The sequence below is a fragment of the Pristiophorus japonicus genome, chromosome 1 (assembly GCF_044704955.1).
Source record: "Pristiophorus japonicus isolate sPriJap1 chromosome 1, sPriJap1.hap1, whole genome shotgun sequence".
Lineage (NCBI taxonomy): Eukaryota > Metazoa > Chordata > Chondrichthyes > Pristiophoridae > Pristiophorus > Pristiophorus japonicus.
In genome coordinates, this window is record NC_091977.1 from 238891379 (window position 1) to 238904783 (window position 13405).

Consider the following 13405-nt stretch of genomic DNA (forward strand, 5'->3'; position numbering starts at 1 on the left):
ACAAAGAGAGCTTTCCCTCTCCAATATGCTGCAGGTTTTCTTGGGCTTGTTCCATTAACCAAGACCCATACATCGAGCCATTTTGTTAAAGATATTTTGTTCCCCTTCTATAATCTGGTTCACCCCCTTTTAGCATTAAAACCAGTTGCGGCACAATAATCAGGCCTCGCCTCCTTTAGTTATGATTCTCCCCAATAGACTCGGCACCATTCTTGTCAAGGTACGATCAAGCCCATCACTCTCCCTGAATTCAGTTCAGGTTGTACTGGCCCTCTGCTAAAATCCCTTGATCATTCTCCCAATTAGCCGCGCTATTATAGGCTTGCACCACCCAGGTAGTCCCACTTTGGTCAGATTCAATATTACAGGTACCACTTTGTGATGCACATCATGGTACAATATCATCTGAGTTGAGATTACCATTAGCCTATTTGTTGGCCCTGGGATAAACAATCGTTTTTTCCAAAAATGCGTTTATTCACAGGAGAAGGAATCTTTGGATGAGTTTTTTTTAAACTCTATTGCTTGTACAACTGCGCTCCCATCTTTGCATCCCTTGATATAATGGATGGTTACAGTGGTATGATTACCATGCCACTGGAAATGTATTCTAGTACTATATCCTTGGCCATCCCTACTTCTACCATTCATGATATGTCTCTTACTACTTTGTGAGATTTGCGGGGTTTGTGAGGCATGTCTCTTGACAGGAGGTGGTTCCAGATCTGGGACCTGAGGAGATTCTTCCAGCTTCCATGTCCTGTCCACTTCCATTTGGATCATACTGTACCTGATTAGGTGGGGGGCATCCCATTCGGCATACCTTCATCTTCATCCCACTGGAGAGGACGAATCCAGCTGACCATACTCATAACAATTTCTTCTCGTCTCGGTGACCTGCTAGTGGATTTAAAAACATTTATCTGGTTAATATAAAACAATTTCAGTCTCTTAGGTAACAGAACTGCATATACCATGGGACTAGCTTTATCAACGATATTATATGGTCCCATGTTTCGGAGTTCAAACACTTCCACCCTGGCATAGTTTTGTTCCATTACCTGGCCTCCCACCTTCCACTCCTGAGGTTTGCTTGGGGCCAGGTGTAGTCAGTTATGGTGGTGTGCCCTCCTGATCCCTCAGGCAAAATCCATCAATCCCTTTAAACAGCCTTCGTCCCGATGGTCACCTATTTAAAACAAAAGAAATAGACTCTGCTTAAAAGCCCAAGGGGGTTAATTTATAACATGATCCTAAATTTCCTTCTACCCAAGAGCAAATATTCTCTTCAAATTAAGAAAATTTCCAATATTCAAATGGTGTTGCCCACTGAATTAAAACAGAGTTCACAGTTGCTTGTGAAAAAAATTGACATTCTTTGATTCAAAAGCTGACAAACACAGACACCATCAATCAATGTCAACTTCAATCACACAACTTGCAGCTTTCCACTTAAAAAAACGATTACTTTAGTAAAGTCTCTGTGCTTTTACTTTTAAAATAAACATTCAGGAAAACAACTTCGCACACAATAGCATTTCATCCTTTTCTCCCTAGTCATACATTGGTCAGAATTCTTTTTTAAGCAATACCAATTATTGATGTGAAATACTCTACGTCCGGAACTAAAGGCTCTTCACACAATTTACACCAACCAGAATTTTATCATGGCCATAATAAAAGTCTGAGTTTTAATAGGTTAATTAACCTCAATAACTCCAATCTTAAACTAACCAATGCCACTTGGAAAAAGGGGAGGGGCCACAGCCAAACAAAAGAACAGTCGCACATGCTTTCCAAAAATTTAAATATTAAAGAAAAACACCAGAACAGTAAGAAAGAAACTTGATCTTCCCTTTTCACCTTTTGATTCAGTCATAACTATTTATCCATTATTCCTTAAACCAATTTTTAATTTCTGATCCCTGTACACTCCAAATGCACATCCAAGTATTTTTAAATGTGGTGAGGCATTCTGCCTCTACCACCCTTTCAGGCAGTGAGTTCCAGACCACCACCACTCTTTGGGTGAAGAAATCTCCTCTAACATCCCCCAAATTACTTTAAACCTCTGCCCCCTGGTTGTTGACCCCTCTGCCAAGGAAAACAGGACCTTCCTATCCACTCTAGGCCCCTCATAATTTTATACACCTCAATATGGTCTCCCCTCAGGCCTCCTTTGTTCCAAAGAAAAGAGACCCAGCCTCTCTAATCTTTCCGCACAGCCAAAATTCTCCAGTACAGGCAACACTCGAGTAAATCTCCTCTGCACCGTTTCCAGTTCAATCACATCTTTCCTGCAATGTGATGACCAGAACTGCACACAGTGACCCAACTAGAATTTTATACAGTTCAAGCATGACGTCCCTGCTCCTGTATTACATGCCTCGACTATTAAAGGCAAGTATTCCACATGCCTTCTTAACCACCTTATTTACCTGGCCTGCTGCCTTCAGGGATCTGTGGACCTGCACTCCAAAGTCCCTTTGTTCCTCAATGCTTGTCAGTGTCATACCATTTGTTTGTTTTATAAACTGCACCGTAATCCTTTTCTCTGCTATATGCCTACAATTCATGGTTTGGATTCCCTTTAAAACGCCGTTTTGTGTTTTTTAAGCAGTCAACATAGCAACTAACTTTGACCCTTATCTCCTCCAGCACAAAAGGGGTCCTCTCTACATTCCATCCATCATTTTCGCCCGGGAAAAAACAATGGGTGGAGCTAAAACAAACAGAACAGCCTTTCTTTTAAAGACAGACTTTCAAACAAACAAAAATCCTTTCACTCCCCAAACATTTGATTCTTTTTTTTCCGTCTTTTAAACCACCAGCCGTGGTCCACATTTCCGGACTATAAAAAAACAGCAAACGCAATTCTTGACCGAATCATTATCTTGTATTCAAACCCTTTGGAGTTCTTTTTGGATTCCACATGGTCCTTCTGCCCATTCTGTTTCACAACCTTTCTTTGCACCACTTTAATCTTCGGAATCCTCTGGTCAGGATCGCCCCTTACCCCCAGTTTGAGTACTTCTTGGACTATTCCTTTTAGCCAAGGGGGCAACATTCTCCGATGCAGAAGCAGGATCTTGGTCCTTGCTCTCATCTGTCATTCACAGTGGTGTTGCGGAACCTAGGGGTGAAGTGCTGGGCTCGGGGACCACTGCGAGGCCTCTGGGAGTAGTGTTCCTGGCTATCGCATCCAGGGCCTCCGCCATCCGCGGAATGTACTCGGTCATGGTGGCCAGCTGTCGAGATATGCCTCCCAATACTTCGATGAGCTGGTCACCAATGTCTACAGACTTCCTGGACAACAGTACCATCTCTCTGCTGTCATGTGGCGCTCGTGGAATAGACCTGCCGCATCCAAGGGACCTCCGCAGTGTTGGCGCCGTCCTGGGGACAAATGGGGTGCCCTGTGGCAAAGTGTTTGGGGCTGGTACTTCCAGAGTGGAGGCAGGAATGACCGGAGGACCACTAGATGGCCTTGGAGTGGAATGGTTCCTGGAGCGTAGTGATGCAGGTTTCTCGAAATCCGCTTTCTCATCCGTGGAGAATATACCCAGAGGATTGACGGGTGAGAAGCGGAGCTCCTTAGCACCAGATGTAGGATTGTCCGCCGACTCCTGCCCCACGCCCCCACTTTCTGTCCTCTGTGGTCTTGCCTTGGGACGTGCTGCTGGCTGAGCTGCAAAACTCAAATGAGGTTATTAGAGGAGAAGAGGATGCTAGGGTCACAATGTGAGTCCAGCTCTACACACAGCATATGCACGACAAAAGCACCACCGCTATCAAAATCATCGTAGACATCACATTTCATGACCATCGACACATTTGCATTCCAGTGATTTTCATTAGGCCATCATTATTTCGATGACAATTTTAGAAATCATCTATCATATATGATTGTTCGGATATGAGTGGGTGTGACATCTATTGACTTTACATCATGTAATGGTGTAAGTTTTACTCACGTGGCATCACTTCAGGGTCTGCAGGTGTGTCCGTGGCTGTCCGGAGGTGCTTCCCCACGAGTGCAAGCACCCGCTCCTCCATGTCAGTTATGTCGCTGGGGACTGATGGCCCCCCGCCCATTTGCCTCTGCATGGACCTCATCATCGATAGCTTCTTCTGTAAAAGGTGACAGGACGACATGGCATGAGATCATTGCATGATATCATTGTTAGGTACTGTCACAGAAACTGATACAACACATAACTGACAGCCGTAATCATCATTATTATGAAAATTATCCTTCTTCAGCTAAAGATGTGCACCATGACTGCAGGCTTTGAATCCAACATTCCCGGTAAAAGTGAAAGACCTCACACCTGATGATAGTCACTCATAACTGTTACAAATCAAATTATATAAATACATAAGTACATGCAAATCAATGTAATACTTACTCTTGTGGATCCCACAAGGTTGCTCCATCGTTTGAGGCATTGGTTGCCCTCTCGCACCATGTTGGTCACCAACGAGACCACCTCAGGCCATATCTTCTGGTATGACTTTGGGGTGGGTTTCCTGATTTATATATGTAAACTTGTATTTATTCTGTATAGCCACCAGAGGGCTCATCCCCTGGAGTCCCAAGGGATCCCTTGGGAGCACAGGTATTTAAAGAGGCCTCACAGGTTGGAGAGGCACTCTGGAAAACTGCAATAAAAGACTAAGGTCACACTTTACTTTGAGCTCACAGTGTTCAGTCTGATTCTTTCTCCATACATAACAACTAGCGACGAGATACAGATAGCGAACCAAAAGATGCAGAGAACAGTGGATATCCTGGAGAAATTCTCGGAGGGAGATGATTTGGAGCCTTTTGTGGATCGACTCGACCAATACTTCGTAGCCAATGAGCTAGATGGGGAAGAAAACGCTGCCAAACGAAGGGCAATCCTCCTCATCGTCTGTGGGGCACCAACTTTTGCCTCATGAAAAATCTGCTTATTCCAGCGAAACCCACGGAGAAATCGTACAATGATTTGTGCACACTGGTCCGGGGGCATTTGAACCTGAAGGAAAGCGTTCTGATGGCAAGGTACCGAATCTACACCCGTAAAAGGTCTGAAGGCCAGGAAGTGCCGATTTACGTTGCCGAGCTAAGACGCCTTGCAGGACATTGTGAATTTGAAGGACATTTGGAGCACATGCTCAGAGACTTTTTCATACTTGGCATTGGCCACGAAACCATACTTCGTAAACTTTTGACTGTAGAGACCCCAACCTTGAGTAAGGCCATAGCGATAACCCAGGCATTCATTGCCACCAGTGACAACACTAAGCAAATCTCTCAGCACACAAGTGCAGCTACAAGTACTGTGAACAAAGTGATGTTGTCTTCAAATTGCAATGTACAGGGCAGGTCACACATGCCTGCAGATGCACATCCGCAGACGTCTCAGAGTCCACCATCAAGGGTGATGAATGCAAGGCCATTAACACCTTGCTGCGGGGGTGATCATCGTTTCCATTCATGCCGATTCAAAGGGGACATTTACAAGGGCTGTGGAACAATGGGACACCTCCAAAATATGTGCAGGTGAGCTGAAAATCCTGTGAAACCTGCAAACCACTATGTTGCAGAGGATGACAGATTCACGGAGGATTACAATGAACCAGAGCCTCAGACCTAGGAGGCAGAGATACATGGGGTGCACACATTCACCACGAATTGTCCCCCGATAATGCTGAATGTTGAACTAAATGGACTCCCAGTGTCAATGGAGCTGGACACGGGCGCGAGCCAGTCCATCATGGGCAAAAAGACTTTTGAGAAACTGTGGTGCAGCAAGGCCTCAAGGCTAGTCTTAACTCCAATTCGCATGAAACAAAGAACTTACTCAAAGAAACAGATTCCCATAGTCAGCAGTGCTACCGTAAAGGTCTCCTACGATGGAGCGGTGCTCAAGCTACCACACTGGGTGGTACCGGGTGATGGTCCCACACTGCTCGGCAGGAGCTGGCTGGGAAAGATATGCTGGAACTGGGACAATGTCCGAGCGCTATCGCCCGCTGATGACACTTTGTGTGCCCAATTCTTAAAAAAGTTCCCTTCGCTGTACGAACCAGGCATCGGCAAATTCCAAGGAGCAAAAGTGCAGATCCACCTAATTCCGGGGGCACGAACCATCCATCACAAGGCGAGAGCAGTACTGTACATGATGAGAGAAAGGGTAGACTGGCTGCAAAGAGAGGGCATCATCTCCCTGATCGAGTTCAACGAGTGGGCCAGACCTATCGTCCCAGTCCTCAAGGGAGCCGGCACCGTCAGAATCTGTGGCGATTACAAAGTCACTATCAATCGTTGCTCCAGGCAGAACCAATACCCACTACCAAAGACCTCTTTGCAATGCTGGCGGGAGGAAAGACGTTCACGAAGCTGGATTTGACTTCAGCCTACATGACGCAGGAACTGGAGGAATCATCGAATGGCCTCACCTGCATCAACACACACAAAGGTCTTTTCATTTATAACAGATGCCCGTTTGGAATTCGATTAGCAGTGGCGATATTCCAGAGAAACATGGAAAGCTTACTGAAGTTGGTGCCGCGCACCGTGGTCTTCCAGAACGATATCAGGTCGGGACACAGTCGACCATATGCAGGACCTGGAGGAGGTTCTTAGTCGACTCAACTGCGTGGGGATCAGGTTAAAAGGCTTGAAGTGCATTTTCCAGGCACCTGAAATGGAGTTCCTGAGGAAGAGGATCACAGCGGACGGCATCAGGCCCACCGATTCGAAGACGTAGGCAATCGAGAACGCACCGAGGCCACAGAACGTGACGGAGCTGCGGTCGTTTCTCAGACACCTGAGATACTTTGGTAACTTCTTACTGGGTCTCAGCACACTGCTTGAACCACTGCATGTCTTACTGCATAAAGAGGACAAATGGGCATGGGGCAAAAACAAAGAAAATGCCTTTGTAAAAGCTCGAAAATTGTTATGCTCAAACAAATTGCATGTGCTGTATGATCCATGTAAGCGTTTGATACTAGCATGTAATGCATCAACCTATGGTGTCGGGTGTGTATTGCAACAAGCTAATGATTGTGGGAAATTGCAACCAGTTGCTTATGCATCCAGGAGTCTGTCTCAGGCTAAGAGAGCCTACAGCATGATTGAAAATGAAGCGTTAGCATGTGTCTATGGGGTAAAGAAAATGCATCAATATCTATTTCAATTGGAAACTTACCATAAGCCACTCATAGCCCTGTTTTCCGAGAGTAAGGGGATAAACACCAATGCATCGGCCCGCATCCAGAGATGGGTGCATGCAACTACGCTATCCGCCACAGGCCAGGCACAGAAAACTGCGCCAATGCTCTCAGTAGGCTGCCATTGCCCACCACAGTGGGTGGAAATAGTGCAGCCCGCAGATCTAGCCATGGTTATGGAAGCATTTGAGAGTGAGCAATCACCCGTCACTGCCCGGCAGATCAAATCCTGGATGAGCCAGGACCCGCTATTGTCCCTAGTCAAAAACTGTTTGCTGCAAGGGAGCTGGTCCAGTCTCCCAGTGGAAATGCAGGAAGAGATAAAACCATTTCAGCGGCGCAAAGAGGAAATGTCTAAATAGGCAGACTGCCTTCTGTGGGGCAATCGAGTAGTGGTTCCCAAGAATGGCAGAGACACCTTCATCAATGATCTCCATAGTATCCACCCAGGCATCGTAATGATGAAAGCGATAGCCAGATCCCACATGTGGTGGCCCGGTATCGATGCGGACTTAGAGTCCTATGTGCACAGATGTAATACATGCTCGCAGTTAAGCAATGCACCCAGGGAGGCGCCGCTAAATTTATGGTCTTGGCCCTCCAAACCGTGGTCTCGGGTACATGTTGACTATGCAGGCCTGTTCTTGGATAAAATGTTCCTTGTGGTTGTAGACACGTACTCCAAATGGATTGAATGTGATATAATGTCGGCAAGCAAGTCCGCTGCCGCTACTGAAAGCCTGCGGGCCATGTTTGCCACACATAGCCTACCCGATGTCCTGGTGAGCGACAACGAGCCATGTTTTACCAGTGCTGAGTTCAAAGAATTCATGAACCACAACGGGATCAAACATGTCACATCTGCCCCATTTAAACCAGCGTCCAATGGTCAGGCAGAGAGAGCAGTGCAAACCATCAAGCAGGGCTTGAAGAGGGTAATGGAAGGCTCACCTCAGACTTGCCTATCTCGAGTCCTGCTTAGTTCCGCACGAGACCCCATTCGCTCAATGGGATCCCACCTGCTAAACTGCTCATGAAAAGAGCATTTAAGACAAGGCTCTCGTTAGTTCACCCTGATCTACATGAACTGGTAGAGAGCAGGCGGCTTCAACAAAGTACATACCATGATAGCACAAATGTGTCACATGAGATTGAAATCAATGATCCTGTATTTGTATTGAATTATGGACAAGGTCCCAAGTGGCTTCCCGGCACTGTCGTGGCCAAAGAGGGAAGCAGGGTGTTTCGGGTTAAACTTTCAAATGGACTCATTCACTGGAAATATTGTGTTCCTAACACAGAAGAGGCTGCACACAGGGAGGTTAAAGTAACAGTGACCTCAGTCTTGAATAAGACACTCCAGAGTGAGGAACAGGCCTTAGGGGCCGGCTTATATACAGTGCTCCCAAGGGAAGCTGGGATCCCTTGGGACTTCAGGGGATGAGCTCCCTGGTGGCGGTACCTGGGAGTGCATGATTTACAGATACACAACATCACTCCCCCCCCAACGTCAAAGTGAAAACTATTTACAAGGTGAGGCGGACGGGAACCTTTCTTTCCCTGGTGGACCGCCTCGGTACAAATGTCTGTTCTGATGTGCTGGCTGTGCCCTCGCTGGGCTGACGCATTGTTGGCCCTGCAGGGCTGCCTGGTGAGCCTGGCCTTGCTGGGCTGTTGGGCATGATGGGTTCGATTTTCTGGTCCGGCGTGATGTCGTTGATCCTTCGGGTGTGTGTTGTGGGCTCGAAAAAGTTGGTGTCTGCTGTGGGTTGTTCAGGGCAGTTTGTGAAGCGCAGCCTGGTTTGGTCCAGGGGCTTTCTGCAAATTTGTCCATTGTCTAGTTTGACTACAAACACGCTATTCCCTCCTTTAGCTATCACCGTGCCCGCGATCCACTTGGGACCATGTCCATAGTTTAGCACATACACAGGGTCATTCAGATCAATTTCCCGTGACACAGTGGCACGACCATTGTTTATATTTTGTTGCTGCTGCCTGCTCTCTACCTGATCATGCAGGTTGGGGTGAACCAGCGAGAGTCTGGTTTTAAGTGTCCTTTTCATGAGTAGCTCAGCCGGGGACACCCCTGTGAGTGAGTGGGGTCTTGTGTGGTAGCTGAGCAGTACTCGGGACAGGCGGGTTTTGGAGTGAGCCTTCTGTGACTCATCTAAGGCTCTGTTTGATGGTTTGTACTGCCCGCTCTGCCTGCCCATTGGATGCTGTTTTAAACGGGGCCGAGGTGACATGTTTGATCCCATTGCGGGTCATGAATTCTTTAAATTCGGCACTGGTGAAACATGGCCTGTTGTCACTGAGCAGTGTGCTAGGCAGGCCGTGGGTGGCAAACATGGCCCTCAGGCTTTCAATGGTGGTGGTGGCGGTGCTTCCCGATATTATTTCACATTCAATCCATTTTGAAAAAGCATCCACCACCACCAGGAACATTTTACCGAGAAACGGGCCCGCATAGTCAACATGGATCCTCGACCATGGTCTGGAGGGCCAGGACCACAAACTTAGTGGTGCCTCTCTGGGTGCGTTGCTCAACTGAGCACATATGCTGCATTGCCGTACACAGGACTCTAAGTCAGAATCGATACCGGGCCTCTACACGTGGGATCTGGCTATCGCTTTCATCATTACTATACCCAGGTGTGTGCTGTGGAGATCCGAGATGAACGTATCCCTGTCCTTTTTTGGTAGCACTATGCGGTTACCCCACAACAGGCAATCTGCCTGAATGGACAGCTCGTCCTTTCACGACTGGAATGGCTTGATTGGCTCTTGCATTTCAATGGGGATGCTGGCCCAGCTCCCATGCAGTGCACAGTTTTTTTTACTAGGGACAGCTGAGGATCTTGGCTGGTCCAAGTCTTAATCTGGTGGGCCGTGACAGGTGATTTATCATTTTCAAATGCTTCGATGACCATCAACAAGTCTGCGGGCTGCACCACCATCAACAAGTTTGCAGGCTGCGCCATGCAGGTGAAGCCCTTCAAAGACTTCTCCAGCTCCTGCGTCATATAGGCCGAAGTCAGGTCAAGCTTGGTGAACGTCTTGTCTCCTGCTAGCATCGCAAATAGGTCATCTGCCTTAGGTAGCAGTTATTGGTCCTGTAGTGAGAAACAATTAATAGTTACTTTATAATCGCCGCAAATCCTGACGTGTCATCACTTTTGACTACTGGAACAATTGGGCTGGCCCACTCGCTGAATTCCACTGGGGAGATGATGCCCTCGCATTGCAGCCTGACCAGCTCAATTTCCACTCTCTCCCTCATCATGTGAGGTACCGCTCGCGCCTTGTGGTGAATGGGTCGTGCCTCTGGGAACAAGTGGATCCGCACCTTCACCCCGGAAAAGTTTCCAATGCCTGGCTCTAAAAGGGAAAGTACTTTGTTAAGAACCTGGGTACACGAGGCCTTATCGACATGTGATAGCGCTCGGATGTCATCCCAGTTCCAGCGGATTTTGCCCAGCCAGCTCCTTCCAAGCAGTGTGAGGCCATCGCCCGGGACAATTCAGAGAGCCAGTTCATGCACCGTGCCCTCGTAGGTGACCTTGACCATGGCGCTGCCCAGGACAGTGATGAGCTCTTTTGTGTACGTTCTCAGTTTCGTGTGGTTGGAGCTCAGGGCTTGTCTAAGTGCCTTGTTGCACCACAGTCCCTCAAACATCTTTTCACTTCTGGTGGATTGGCTAGCGCCAGTGTCCAGTTCTATGGCTACGGGTATGCCATTCAATTTTACATTTAGCATTATAGGTGGACATTTCGTCAAAAATGTGTGCACCCCGTGTACTTCAGCATCTGCCTCCTCTCTTTGAGGCTCAAAATTGCTTTGATCCACCATGGACCGATATTCCTCTGCCACGTGGTGGTTAGCAGGTTTTGCAGAGATTGCAGCTCATCTGCAAGCTCGTTGGAGGTGTCCCATTGTTCCACAGCTCCTGCAAATATACCCTTTGAAGCGGCATGAATAGGCTGAATGGAAGCCTCCACAACGCCAACAATGTGTGAATTGCCTTGTATTCATCCTTTGCTGTGGACTCTGAGTCATCTGGGTCACCTGAGGCCTGCTGGCAGTTGCAGACTCATGGTTTCTGCCCTGTACATTTCTGCTCGCAAACACAGTTCCAATTAATTTATGAACATTTCTAGCACTTGTGTGCTGAGAGATTTGTTTGGTTTTATCACTGGTGGACATGAACGCCTGTGCTATCGCAATGGCTTTACTGAGGGTCGGTGTCTCTACAGTCAAAAGTTCTCGTAGGATGGTCTCATGGCCAATGCCCAGTACAAAAAAGTCTCTGAGCATCTGCTCCAGCTAGCCATCAAACTCACATTGTCCTGCAAGTCGCCTTCTCTCGGCGACGTACCTCGCCACTTCCTGACCTTCAGATCGCTGGCACGTGTAGAACCGATACCTCGCCATCAGCATGCTCTCCCTCGGGTTAAGATGCTTCCGAACCAGTGTACACAGCTCCTCATGATTTATCTGTGGGTTTCACTGGAGCCAGAAGATTCTTCATGAGGCTGTGGGTCGGTGGCCCGTAGACGGTGAGAAGGACCGCTCTCCTTTTTGCAGCACTTCCTTCTCCGTCAAGCTCGTTGGCTACAAAGCACTAGTCTAGCCGTTCGACATAGGCTTCTCAGTCCTCACCCTCTGAGAACTTTTCCAGGATGCCCACAGTTTGTTGCATTTTTGCGTTGGATTCGTGTACTCGTCGCCAGTTATTGTGTTCCTAACACAGATGAGATTGCACACAGGGAGGTGTCATTATTCAGACACTCAGTCTTTATTAAGACACTCCAGAGTGAGGAACAGGCCTTAGGGGCTGGCTTATATACAGTGCTCCCAAGGGATGCTGGGATCTCTTAGGACTTTAGGGGATGCGCTCCTTGGTGGCGGAACATGGGAGTGCATGCTTTACAGATACACAACATCCTGGGTCCTGGTGCAGCGTATATAGTGCAGTATAGGGCAGAGCTTAAGCCCTGCACCGAAAACAGTGCAGGCAGCTGCCCGCATGCACTGTGGTGTCGGGTCCGATGTGCGCGCATGCTCAGTAGCGCCGAAACTTGGCACTCGGCCCCACCCGCCACCGATGCCGTGTTCGGTCGCTCTGCTTGGCACCCCTCCCCCCTTTGATTTAAAGGGCAGCATCTCTCTCTCTCTCTCTCCCCGATCCCCCACCATTGCCATGTTCGGTTACTCTGCTTCGCCCCTCCCACCCGTTGATTTAAACGTAAGAACATAAGAACATAAGAAATAGGAGCAGGAGTAGGCCATAAGGCCCCTCGAGCCTGCTCCGCCATTCAATAAGATCATGGCTAATCTGATCATGGACTCAGCTCCACTTCCCTGCCCGCTCCCCATATCCCCTTATCCCCTTATCGATTAAGAAACCGTCTATTTCTGTCTTAAATTTATTCAATGTCCCAGCTTCCAGAGCTCTCTGAGGCAGCGAATTCCACAGATTCATAACCCTCTGAGAGAAGAAATTTCTCCTCATCTCTGGGCAGCATCGCTCTCTCTCTCCCACCCCCCATCGATGCCGCGTTCGGTTGCTCCGTTTTCCGACCCCCGCCCACCGATGCAGCGTTCCGTCGCTCTGCTTCCGTGCCCACCCCGTTCATTTGCAGCCGCCCCTAGCCCTGGACGACTGGACTCCCGGTGCACGTCTTGCCGCCCCTATCCCAGACCGAATGGCCTGATGCACAGGCCGGCCCGTTGCCTTCCCGGGCCGACTTTAAAGATTAAGGTAGGATTGACTTGATTTCTATTAATATTTTAATTGTTTGAGCTTTTCCTTGCAATGTTTGTTGCTTGGTTGTTTCGTTTCAGGCCCTCTCCTGTTCCCTTCCCTCCCCTATCCTTGCCCTAATGTCCGCCGATGTACTAATGTGCGCCGCTTTCTTAACTGCCCGCAAGGTTTTTCAGAGCTGGCCACATATGCTGACCTAAGTCGATTTGGAGTAAGTTTTAGCTGGCTAAAGTGGCATAAATGGCCAAAACTGGCGTAAGTGTCTGGGAACGTACCCTTTTGAAAAAAAATCATGATAAAAAATCGTACGTAATTGATTTACTCTGGAGCAAGTTTATTGGGGAAAGTGCTGTTTTTTAACTTACGCCAGAAAAACCAACTTACTCCAAAAAAATTGGAGCAAGTCATGGCCAAAA